A 13379-nucleotide genomic window follows, 5' to 3' on the forward strand; every position below is an offset into this window, starting at 1 on the left:
TTATCCCACTGAATTCAGCATTGGCGCAGCCTTGCCTTAAGTGATGTATGCACTTCTGGGCCTCACAATCTAGAGTTCCTTGAATGTGTTGAGAGGACAGCAACAAAGCTTGTGAAAGGGCTGAAAGGTATGTCTTGTGAGGAGCAACTGAGGAATTTTGATTTGTCTTGTATGGGTAAAAGGTGGCAGATAGGTGACCTCATTGCTCTCTACAGCTTTCTGAGCGGGGGGAAGTGAAGAGGGAGGTGCTGATCCCTTCTCCTCAGTATCCATCAACAGGACACATGGAAATGGTTCAAAGCTGTATCAGGAAATATTCAGACTGCACATTAGGAAACATTTATTTACAGAGGGGGTGGTCAAACACTGAAAGAGCCTTCCTAGAGAGGTGGTCAATTCCCAAAGCCTGTCAGTGTTTAAGAGGCATTTAGACAATGCCCTTAAGAACGTGCTTTAATTTTTGATCAGCTCTAGAGTGGTCAGGCAGTTGGACTAGATGATCATTGCAGGTACTTTCCAACTGAAATTTCTATTCTAATTCCGGACTGTTGTGATGGGTTGACCCTGGATGGGTGCCAGGTGACCAAAGCTGCTCTATCACTTCTTCTCCTCAGCTGGACAGGGGAGAGAAACTATAATGAAAAGGGTTGTGGGTCAAGATAGAGACAAGGAGATCACTCAGCAGTTACTGTCACAGGCAAAGCAGACTCGACTTGGGGAAAATTAATTTAATTTAATGCATTCCCAATTAAATCAGAGTAGGGTAATTAGAAAATAATAAGAAAATAAAAGCAAGTCTTAAAATTCCTTCCCCCAGCCCATCCATTCTTTCTGGGCTTTACTGCATTCTCTGCCTCCTCCCTCTGAGTAGTTCAAGGGGATGGGAAGTGTGAGTTGCGGTCAGTTTATCATGTTTTTCTGCTGTTCCTTCCTCCTGCGCGGGAGGACATCTCACACTCTTCCCCTGCTCCAGTGTGGGGTCCCTTTCACAGGAGACAGTCCTCCACAAGCCTCTCCAACGTGAGCCTTTTCCATAGGCTACAGCTCTTCACAACGTACTCCACCGTGGGTCCCTTTCGTGGGGTCCAGTCCTTTAGTAACAGACTGCTCCAGTGTGGGTCCATCATGGGGTCACAAGTCCTGCCAGAAAACCCGCTCCAGCGTGGGCTTATCTCTTTATGGGTCCACAAGTCCTGGCAAGATCCTGCTCCGACATGGCATTCCAACAGTGTCACAGCCTCCTTCAGGCGTCTACCTGCTCCAAAGTGGGGTCCTCCCCAGGCTGCAGGTAGATCTCTGCTCCACCATGCACCTCTATGGGCCACAGAGGTCAGCTGGCCTCACCATTGTCTGCACCAAGGGCCTGCTGCTCTGGGCCTGGAGCAGCTCCTCCCCATCTCCCCATTTTCTTCACTGACCTTGGTGTCTGCAGAGTTGTTGCTTTCACATATTTTCACTCCTCTCTCCAGCTCCAATTGCTGTGTGCACAGCAACGTTTTCACAGAATCACAGAATCACAGAATGTTAGGGATTGGAAGGGACCTCAAAAGATCATCTAGTCCAAACCCCCTGCCAGAGCAGGAACATCTAGATGAGGTTAAACAGGAATGCGTCCAGGTGGGATTTGAATGTCTCCAGAGTAGGAGACTCCACAGCCACCCTGGGCAGCCTGTTCTAGTGTTCTGTCTCCCTCACTGAGAAGAAGTTTCTTCTCAAATTTAAGTGGAACCTCTTGTGTTCCAGTTTGAACCCATTGTGCCTTGTCCTACCACTGGTTATCACCGAAAAGAGTCTGACTCCATCCTCACGACGCTCACTCTTTATATGTGTGTGAACATTAATAAAGTCACCCCTCAGTGTCCTCTTCTCCAAGTTAAAGAGACACAGCTCCCTCAGCCTTCCCTCATAAGGAAGATGCTCCACTCCCTTAATCATCTTTGTTGACCTGTGCTGGACTCTCTCCAGCAGCTCCCTGTCCTCCTTGAACTGAGGGGCCCAGAACTGGACACAATATTCCAGGTGTGGTCTCACCACCTACTAACCATCCCCCCTCTAATACAGCCCCGAGATGCTATTGGCCTTCCTGGCCACAAGGGCACAGTGCTGGCCCGTGGTCAACCTGCTGTCCACCAGGACCCCAGGTCCCTTTCACCTACACTGCTCTCCAACAGGTTGTTCCTGATTTATACTGGAACCTGGGGTTGTTCCTGCCCAGATGCAAGACTCTACACTTGCCCTTGTTATATGTCGTTACATTTTTTCCCTGTCCAACTCTCCAGCCTGTCCAGGTCTCGCTGGATGGCAGCACAGCCTTCTTGCGTGTCAGCCACTCCTCCCAGCTTGGTGTCACCAGCAAACTTGCTGATAGCATGCTCTATTCTGTCATCCAAGTCCTTGATAAATATATTGAATAATACTGACCCCAGTACTGATCCTTGAGGCACTCCACTAGATACAGGCCTCCAACAAGACTCTGCCCCATTGACAACAACTCTCTGGCTTCTTTCCTTCAGCCAGTTCGCAGTCCTCTTGTTAAATATGTTATCACAGTGGCACTACCAGCATCACTGATGGGTTCAGCCTTGGCCAGCAGTGGGTTCGTCTTGGATCAGGCTGATTTTGGCTCTGTCTGACACAAGGGAAGTTTTTAGTAGCTTCTCACAGAAGCCACCCCTGCAGCTCCCCCTTACCAAAACCTTGCCAAGCAAACCCAATACCACTGTATAGCCAAAACTTTGCTATTTAGACTTTAACTGAGTATTTCTTTCATCTCTGTTGAAAACAAGAGCACCCAAAAGCTTGCTAGTTAGACTTTAAATGAGCATTTCTCTCATCCCAGTTGAAAATAAGAGCAATGGTGCAAGCTGGTTTGCTGACTACCATATTATTATTTTGCTCTTTTTCTCTGTATCAAACCTGAGCACAGCTGGATAGAATTCAGAAACTTAAGATTTCTTTTGATTAATGTTGGCTCTGAATTGTTTCTTGTGACTCCGCTTGCTTTCTTAATTTATCTCTGCATAATGAGAAATAGATATTTTTGATCAAATAACTGTTGATAACTACTAAATTGTTTCCCTGTGGACTGCTACATTCTGTTCAGTGTGGTGAAAAAAATCAAATTTGTTACATGGTTCCTACATGACTCTTATTATGCTAGATTATCAAAAGGAGAATAATGAAAGTATTTAGTGTCTCATCTGAAGATCTGAAGGCATCTCGCCATCAGTAATCAGTCTCTTGGATAGTAGGTCATAACAATTTCATATATAGAAAACTAAGTGTCAGGAATGTGAAGAATAGTGTCCTGTTGTAACACTCATTAGCAATAAGCCCTACAATACACAGCATTTATTTTCCAATCTTCTGCTTTGATTACTGGAAAAGTAGTAATCTTGTTCTATTTTTTATTTTGTTGATGTTCCAATTTCAAGAAAGAAACATGTTTTCTTAAAATACTGTCCCTGAAAGAAATAAAAAATCTTATTTAAAAAAATATGTCTTTAAATATTTATATTTAAAATTTAATTGCTATGTGTGTATGTATATAGACACTTCTGCAATATCTGACTGGACCTCTCTTCACTCTATCATCTGTCTTTCCCTACCAGCTTTTCAGAACAGAGCACAGTAACTAGGGAGTTGAGCCTGGAATCCAGTTAAATCTTTTACATGGTCTTGTTAATGAAGTTAGTAATAATCAGAAAACTATACTAGGAGAAACTGAAGGTTTTGAGGCAATAGCTATGGTGATAATACAGATGATTCTTTGGTTTTTAGAATTTAGCTTGGCACTCAGTGGAATCTGGTATCACAGAATAGTTGAGACTGGAAGGGACCTCTGAAGATCATCTGATCCAATGCTCCTGCTCAAGCAGGGCCGTCTGGAGCAGGTTGTGCAGAACCTTGTACAAATGGCTTTTGAATATCAACAAGGGTGGTAAATCCACTAAATGTAATATCTGCACCCAGTTTTATCCCTGTTGTGCTCTATAGGTGCCAACCATTCTCCTTACTTCTTAGTGTCATCACCAGCACTGGCAAGTTGCAAAACATGTGATTTAAAAACAAAAGATAAAATAAAAAGACAAGGTGCATCCAGAATTTTGGTGGCTAGTGGGAGAAGAACAATCTCAGGATGGACAATTACTCAGCTTTTTATTTTAAAATGTGCAGTCAGAGAGGTGATCCAAAAAAATGTTTTTCACAGAATACTATTCTCACTGTAAGTTGTTTTAAGAAAAAGGAAGCTTGAAATGTGGTGGGATTAAAATTTCCCTACAGGGCAAAGAAAATGATTATATCTGAAGGCTCTTTTAATTGCAGATAATACTAAGAAAATAACATTCACCCTGAAACTTTTAAGCACTATTTGGCCGTAAAGCTATTGCTACAGAAGCATAGAAATATATTCACAATCTACTGTCAATGTTCTGTACTGTTAGAATTGCAAATGAAGGCACTTCCTAGCAAAACAGCTAAAACACACTTGTTAGAAGCTTTCTGAGCTTGTTTATCTGGAGATTATTAACGACATCACTGGTTTTTAGACTGGTAAACTACACAAGCCTGATACCATTTTCTCTCCATAATCACTTGCAATACATCTGTACAACATAATTTTGACGTACTCATTCATCAAAAACAGATAAGTATTGGTCAGGGATAGGTACTAATGAGCTGAGCCAAAAAACTTATTTCCATTATACCAGAACTGCATGGGGAAAGGTAAGTGGGAACTACTTTCTGTTTTGTTTATAAGACTTTTATTAAAAAATATTTTAGATATTTTACATTTCAAGTGATTTCAGAGGATAAAAAACAAACTCAGAAAACATAACAACATATATATATCAGTTTTCTAAAAATCCACACTAACCTTTGCTAAGCACCATATTCCAATAGCCCAGTAAAATATATGGTGGGTTTGGGTTTTTATACTTTTATCAAGCAAGAGAATGACAGAGCACACAGAAAAAAATGTTTCTGGCAGTGATGATAGACAGCTAGAGCTGGAATCAGTGGAACAGAAAAGCTGGCACAAGCTTTTGACAAATGCAGCTCGTTTCCAGACTAAACCATTACTAGGAACTTCTGTTTCATGTTCATTACTTTCTAGAATAAAGAGGACATTAACTTTCTAGAGTAACACCATGTAAGTTCCTTTAAATATCTCACTCACTAAAATTGAATATTTGCATTATAATAAATTTTTCCTCCAAATCTCAGTTCGATCCTTATTCCCTAATGATTCTTTTAAATATTGGTTTACTTTTTCTCCTCTTATTAGAAATGAAGAATCTATGCCCACAGCCTACTACCCACTGTCAGAGATTTAAAAAACTGAAAAATGACACAGCCTTCCTAGTGACATTAAACCAATTTTGGTTGTTTTTATTGTCTCTTCATTGTCTCCCAACAACTTTGACATCTGTTGTCCAAATTCACTCCTATTCTCAGACAGATGCTCCTGCAGACACAATTGTCCTCTCACTGCTTTGAGACCTGGACTAGCTTAGCAGCAGCATGTCTGTGATGATGCTGAAGCAGTGCGAGTATCCCAGAATTTTGTTACTTCGCTTTTCAAAAGGTAAAAAAATAAATCAGCTCAAATTTTTGCTCTTCCCAGTTGGTTCTGCATTGTACATTAAATGTATGTTTTGCCTAAGGAAAACCTATGTGAGTGAAAAGGATCAGAACAATGTAGACAAAAAGGACAGCTCGTCTGAAATCCCCTGCAATTAGGACTTGTGGGAATGCAGAAAACATTTTTCAGGAGTTGGTTTCAGGGAGTAGAAAGTGCAGTTTTCGAAGGCTGTACAGAAAAGTCAGCTGTTATCCAAATGTTTATGATGTTAACAGGATTCAGATAGCTGTGAACAAGAGAAATGAAGTGCATGAGAATGTAATGCAATGTGTAGTTCAGCAAGCCTTCCTCACATGCTTACTACTGTTTACTGGCAAACTTAAAACAGAACTTAACAAACTTAAACAGAAATTTATCAGTCGTGAGTTGAATCTTTTTCTAAACAAAGGCACTAGCACAGTTTTTTGTCATTTTAAAAATTAAGAATATTTTGTATGCTCATATATAATTCAAAACAGTTACTGTTCTGACTTTATCTGAACACATAAACAACCTACTTGCTGTAAGGGCAAGACAAGAATTTTATTACCTTGATATCTAAAGACTCTGAGCTCACTATGAGGTTGCTTTGATCTGCAAATTTCAGCTACATATTGAGAAACCCCACTTAATACATCCAAGCTTGAATATTTTGTCAGAGTTTCAAAATTTAAAGCTGATACTGCTTCTGAATGTCAACCATTACATAAAACAGGTTAATGAGACTCATTTTAGTGAGCTGTAATGAAGTAACATCCTTTTCTGAGGATGATACATGAAAGGATGAAACAGCATGACCCAAAATTTCTGTGAAGTTCTGAAAAAAAAAAGAAAAAAGGTGAAAAGAAAGAAAAAAAAAATATGGTTCTGAAAACCAAAGCCTAATTAGCTAGTAAACCAGCAAGAGCTTGAAACAAGTAAGTAACTTATATTTTCCTTCCTAAAATAAGCTTTTCCCAGTTTTTAAAGTGACAAAACTCATTTGAATATGATGCCTTGCAAAATGTACCTGAATGTCATACCACCACTAAAACAAGGTCACAACTTTATTTCAAAAACCTGCTATATATTTCAATCAAATCTATCTAACCACAGTTTTTTTCACCTTCTGTTTCAGATTAATTGCTATGAAAACACATCAAGGGCCAGTCCTGTTTTGCTCTTTCTCACTGGAACATGGTAACAGTGGAAAAAGAGTGTTTTGAGTAGAAGGCAGTAATCCCAATTTTGGCACTTGTTGTATAAATACACAAAGACCCCAAGGATTCAGTCAAGGTGACGATGAGACAGTATACTGATATGTATGTGGAAAGCATGCACAATAGAGGAAGTGTGAAGGAATAATAATCTGATGATATAAAAAGTTATTATATTTATGATCTCTAGGATTCAAAGTGAATTTTGAAGGGGTTTGAGTGTTTTAAAAGTATAATGGGTAGTATAATTGTCCACGATGCTTGCTACCTATTCGTAACATTGCATGGCAGTTTACAGGAAAATTGCAATAAATCTGAATCTTCCAGAAGGGCCTTGAAGGGTATGTTTCCAAATGCACTCTACATCTCAGAGGAGATGCAAAGCAAATGCAAATTCGCACAGGAAGATTCAGAAGGATAAGCAGCAGCTCCTACTGGCAGTTGGAAATGAGTGATTTATGAAAACAAGTGCTGTATGCAGATTAAAGGTTGCATCATTAGGAAATGACTGAGTTAATTAAGTCAGCGTGAAAGCTAGGGATTGCAACTTTCAGGGGTGACCAATGGGCTTGTTATCACTGGGAAGAGGTATAAAGCTTACACAGGAGTGCTTATGTTCATTGAGCCAAACATCTCTGGGAAGTTCTGCTTCTCAGGCATATGGGCACAGCCGAAGTGCAAAGCAGCCTTGATCTCTGCCCGCACTGCCTTAGCTGTAGGCAGTGGAAAGTATTCTTCTAAACACTAGAGTCACTTAGGCTTCTGAGAAATGCATGTACTGTTAAAATTTCTATTCATGACTTACAACGTGACTGGGACAGGAGGAAAAACAAACTTTTATACAGTGAAATTATAGGTCAGTTATTTGGAGACAAAAAAAAAAAAAAAGGAAAAGAAAAGAAAACAAAGCATTGCATGAAAGGCGTAGTTTGGATGCATGTAAAAGTGACACCTGAAGTCAAAGAATAGGAAATGTGTAGACTGATTGCAACTCCAATAGCTTAATTAGAATAAGGACTGTATGTCTTATTTCCTAGTTATTACCAATGTAACCAAAAGATCTGACAAATAACTGACTATATATAACTGACTGAAATAATTTCACTGTATAAAAGAATTTACCTATGTCTACCTTTTAAGTAACAACATAAATGGTGTCGATGTTAGTTCCAATAATTGCACTCTACTTGGCTTTACAAGAGGTACAAAAGATCCTTGCTAAAAAGTTTTATAAGAAGCACATTTTCGTAGTACAGAAACATTCTTTTACAGTTACAGTATCTCACACCTTGACAGTGCTACTTCTCAAGTACTTGTGAACATCAGAGATGATAGTAAAAGAGTAAGGAAGGAGACATAAAAACAACAACAACAACAACAACAACAACAACAACAACAAAACACCAGAAAACCCCCCCAAAAAATCAATCAAAGAAACAAACAAACAAACAAAAGAATGATTTCTTACTTGGTTAAATATCAAAGACTAAATTACTACAGTGGAATAGTGATGTTATGGCACATGAAACTCCTTTTTCCATGTTATATGCTGGTTTATTTCTTCTCAGAGAAATTACTATTCCATCCTTTTTTTCCTTCTCTTTCTTAATTTAATATGCCTTTCTACTCCAATTTTTCTTGTAGAGATGACCTGCTATGTATTTAATTCATCTCCAAGACCCTATTCTCTTGCGTACTTAGCTTTGAAATATGAAGCTTCTAGTTAAATCCAAAATATGTATTTTCTTGTACAAAAAACTTATCTGTCTTTCTAACTGTACCATTTATCTAATAAAAACACTCTATCTACACCCAACATATCAACTTTTTTTTTTTCCCCGAAGCATGACAATATTTTCAGGAATAGGGCCAAACTAAAGGAAGAGCAACCTTTTATGAAGCTGTGTTTTTTTTCCAGTAATCACAGAATGTTTGAGGTTGGAAGGGACCTCTGGAAGTCACTTGGTCCCACCCCCTCTGCTCAGTCATATTCTCCTCAAGGCAGTTTCCCAGCACCATGGCTAAATGGTTTTTTAATATCTCCAAGGATGGAAACTTCACAGGCTCTCTGGGCAACTTGTGCCTGCGCTCAGTCACTCTCAACAAAAATGTGTTTGCTGGTGCCTTTTTTCAGTTTGTGACCATTGCTTCTTGTGCTGACACTGTGCACCACTGAGAAGGGGCTGGCTTGGTCTTCTTTGAAACTAAACATCTTCAGATATTTATATACATTGATAAGATCCCCCCAGAGTGTTCTCTTCTCCAGTCTGAATAGTCCCAGCTTTCTTAGCCTTTCTTCAGGTGAGAGTTTCTCCAGTCCCTTAATCACTTTTGTGTCTCTTCCATGAGCAGGAAGTGTTTTATGACAAGTTTGAGGACATTTCAATGTTAGCAAGATGAGATATTTCAAAATTTCCATTTCACACCCACATCTTACTCAAATTATTTTATTATTATATACTGCATAAGATAAAAAAAAATAAAATAGTTGAAATAGTTACAGATGAAATGGATATAGTTGTTAAGAGCAAACATATTCCAAAGGACTGGAAAATAAATATATAATTTTTAAAAGCAATTTTCCTTTATAGAGAACTACAATATGTAGGAATTTCTTTCCTGATTAAAATGAAAACAAGCTTTTAAGCCATTTACTACATCAATTCTTCCTTCTCCTCTCATATTTAGTATCTGAATTATGAAGTCACATGGAACATACAAAGTTCTTTCATCTGTGCAAAATCTAGCTCTCCTAAATCTTTTTGTCAATCTTTTTGTTGTCCAGCCAGTCAACTCTGTGCACATTTCTGACTTTACACCATTCTTGAAATTTTTATGACAAACATGGCCAAAATCTCATAGAGAACAGAACATAGTATGATTGGCAAATGAAAGTGAAACTTATTAGAAGGAGCCTTGAATCAGTTTTTAAGTATTATTTCAACGTTTTCACTATCATCATTATAAATATTTGCATCTGTTGTTGAGATGCATGTTCAGATATGTACAACTTTGCAAAGAAAGACTATTTGTACTGCATCTATTAAAAAGTGAATCTAGCAAGCATTCTAAGGATAATACATTGAAAATATGGTATTTACTCTATAGAATAGCCTGTTGTGAGCACATTTATGGTAGAGTTATTAAGTAATGGCACAAAAACTTTCAAGAAATAATTAACTATCCTTTTGATAATTATGAGACCTTAAAATATTATTCTCAGTAGTTAGCTACATTTTGCTAACATGAACATCTGTTTGTAAGGGGAAGTAATATTTGATCTTGTCCTAGTTTTACAACAAAACTAAAATCTGTACTTTGACTGCAATATCATCTTTAGTTTTCAAAATGCTTTTCAAGGGTTTTCAAGGTAAATATTCAATGAATAACAGGTACAAAAATAGAAGAACATCAAATTTTATTTCAGTGGCACTTGTACTGAACATGCAGTTTCCTTGTTTTGGTGTAACATTGTGTTTTATTTCTTTTCATTATTCTCTTCTGTAATACACATCCCTGTCTGCATTCAGAGTACCATACATGTTTTTGTGGGGCAGGCAGGAAATTGAGTTGTTTATTAGGACACCATGCATCCAAATTGAGAATCAAGTAGCCTAATTCCTACTTTAGGAACCATAATTATTTACTGCTGTTCTTAAAGAAGGTAACCTTGGGAAATATTAATAATGGCAATTGCAGCTATATTTACAGAACTAATTTACCCTGTTGTGAAATACAAATTCTGATATTTCAAGGCAACAGTTTAAAGAAAAAAGAATGTGTCTAGAAACTCTATTGTAGACATCTCAGTAAATAGTTTTAGGTCTCTTAAAGCTGTTCTGGAGATGCAAGTCCCTTAAATGCCTGTTGATCTACTGTGTGAATGTAGTTCTTATACAGATAAGTGCAAAAATATATGGCAACAAAGCAGAAGCCATTAATGCCAGACATAGTCATCTTTTATTCAAATAGTTAGCTTTCCTGCAATCAAATAAATTCACATTTAAGGAAAAAAAAAAAAATCATAGTAGATTCTTCCTACCAATGAAATATAGGTGACATGGAATGAATACTTTATCTTGTTCTCTTAATCATTTGTAAAATTTTCCAAAAGAAATTGTTTTTGGTTTTGGTGGGGTTTTTTTGTACAACACATTATTCAAAATAATATCTGGGGAAAAAAATAAAAAGTATGCTCATAATCTCATTGTTAGTTTCTTTTCCACCTTCAGTGTTCATTTGTCAAGGCATCACTTGATGAAAAGTAACAGTTGTTTAAGAAAAAAAGCATTTAAAAACTGCACGGAAAAAGCCATACTACCCTCAATGCATTCCTCCCTTTCCCCACAAAGTGGTTGCTTAAATAAGTGATATTGTTTCTTTTTATAAATCCATTTATAAATGACAGAGGAAATAAAGCACTTTAGGTCAAGTAGTTGTTCATTGCTCTATTGAATGGTAACAAACAAACTTCAAATACATATATAAAGAAAAAAATATAGAACGTGGCTTTCTTTCCATCTTGTTCATAAACAAGGCTTAGAAAGTTCTTTTTTTAAAAAAAAAAAAATTATTTCACTTTTATGGAATTATATATACCCTACAGAAATCAGAATAAAAAAAAAAATCAGTCTTGAGATACAGAATAAAAAATGCAGAAAATGAGGCACAGGTATCAAGATAAATCACTAACACTTTGCAGGTCAAACTGAAACTTTCTAATAAACTGCAGAGTTGAAAAGTTGGAAAATAAAAACAAACATAAAAAACCCAAATGCTGTACCTTGCTGAAAAAAAAAAAAAAAAACAAAAAACAAGAAACAAAAAAAAACAAAAAAAAAAAAACCAAAAAAAAAAACCAAACAAACAAACAAACAAAAAAAACACCTGGAATTAAACTGCAATGGCAATTGTATGGCAACAATTCAAAGTTCAGGTCACTAACTTACGCATTCTTGTGTTAGTTCTTTGTGGTGACAGAGGGAAGGAGGGAGTTGTCACCAGCCTTCACATTTCCTCATTCCTCCGGAGCTGAGGAGAAGAAATGGCTTTATTAACCAAACTCATATCAACAAACCAGATATCTGTCTTTGAGGAAATCATCTCAGTTTCCCAAATAGTCACCAGGAGAGAAATAGGCAACTTTGGTCGCTGACTTACTCTGCTCTAAACTAGACAGCATGTCTAGTTCCGAAGTTGACAGTACCTAAAAATCCCCCCTTTTCTCCACTGCATGTTAAGAGTTCCTAATACCACTAGTTCAGATGCTAATAGCTAATTTGTTGCTGTACAAGGGAAACAACTACCCTGCCAGGAACACTCAACACCTGTGGGAGATGCTTTCTGTAACTCTTCCAACACTGATTTGCAACAGAGAGACATCCTCCGAAATCCCTTTGAGAAGGTCTGTTGCCAGCAGGAGTTAAAGGTAACAAATTTTGCCTATATAATGTAGCCAGACGCTTTCCTGACAACATGCCAGTTCCATCCTGACAGCATCCAAAACTTCATGTGCTACTTAAAGAAAAATCTGAATCCAAAATCATTTGGGAAACCACACCTCCTCTTTCTTGGCACAGAATTCCAGTTACAGTCACGAAAGATCTCCCATAATCTCCTCTCTTCACAGCATATTTTTAATTGTTTGAAAAATAAAATGCTGACATAAAATAACTCTTAAATCTCAATCACAAAATAACATTTTGTAAAACTGCCAAACGCTGTGGCTTCTGAGCATGAATAGCAACGTTTCTATCATAATTTCTGTAATCTGCCAGTCTCTTTGGATCTCCCCGTTTTTCAGCCCAAAAGCAGGGTTAGCTTTGTGTCAGAAATCATGAGAACTGCGTCACTAACCTGCCCTGGGTCTTTCCTTCTTATTTAATGCATTGGGAAAGCTAATGTCTCAGGAATTCACTTTTGGGGCAGGTGGGAGGGTGAGAGAGGAAGGAGTCAATCTGTACTCTGCTCTTCTCTCTGCCTTTATGCTTCAGTGGCTGTATTTTTATCTACATCAAAGGGCTCTGCTTTGCTTTCTCACCTGGGTTCCCTCTTCTTCTGTGCGAAGGCAGGAGTGAAGAATTCAGCATGGTGAGAAGTGAACTCCAAAGGGAACAACATCTGTTCTTTTAAGTATTGGTAAACAGATTTCTATGAGAAAAATTTGTGTGTTTGTTTTTTTTTTTTTGCTACGTTTTAAGGATCTTTAGTAAAAATTAACTCTTTGTTACCACAAGCAAAATAAATAGTCAAACAAATAAAGCATGTAAACCCAGGTGCATCTGTATTGCACAAATATGAAGATTAATTAGGTGATCAGAGGTGTGAGTTTCACTTGAATGATGGAAAGCCTTTTTCAAATAGAAAGGTTTTTAACAATGTTTCTCTGATAGTAGTCAGGCCCTGGACTTGTCACCTCTGTATACAATCAGTTCTTTAGTTGCATCACCTCAGGCAATAATATTCCTGTGTGCTCTGAAACTACCGAAGATCTCTGAAATTACTCACTTCTTTCATACAGCATAAGGTAAGAAAGCGATGATTGTGCTTGGAAATCC

At 37.7% G+C, this 13379-nt stretch overlaps 1 long non-coding RNA gene across 1 annotated transcript; it reads right to left on the reverse strand.

Annotated features, from left to right (window-relative positions):
- Positions 1–3892: 3892 nt before the first annotated feature.
- LOC110359703 (uncharacterized) lies at positions 3893–13042 on the reverse strand. Its single transcript, XR_002415060.2, has 3 exons — positions 11983–13042; positions 11772–11853; positions 3893–5873 (listed from the first exon to the last, which is right to left on the reverse strand). It is a non-coding gene; the product is annotated as an uncharacterized LOC110359703 (long non-coding RNA).
- Between the last annotated feature and the right edge of the window lie 337 nt (positions 13043–13379).

Source organism: Columba livia, chromosome 2, assembly GCF_036013475.1.
Source record: "Columba livia isolate bColLiv1 breed racing homer chromosome 2, bColLiv1.pat.W.v2, whole genome shotgun sequence".
Taxonomy (NCBI): domain Eukaryota; kingdom Metazoa; phylum Chordata; class Aves; order Columbiformes; family Columbidae; genus Columba; species Columba livia.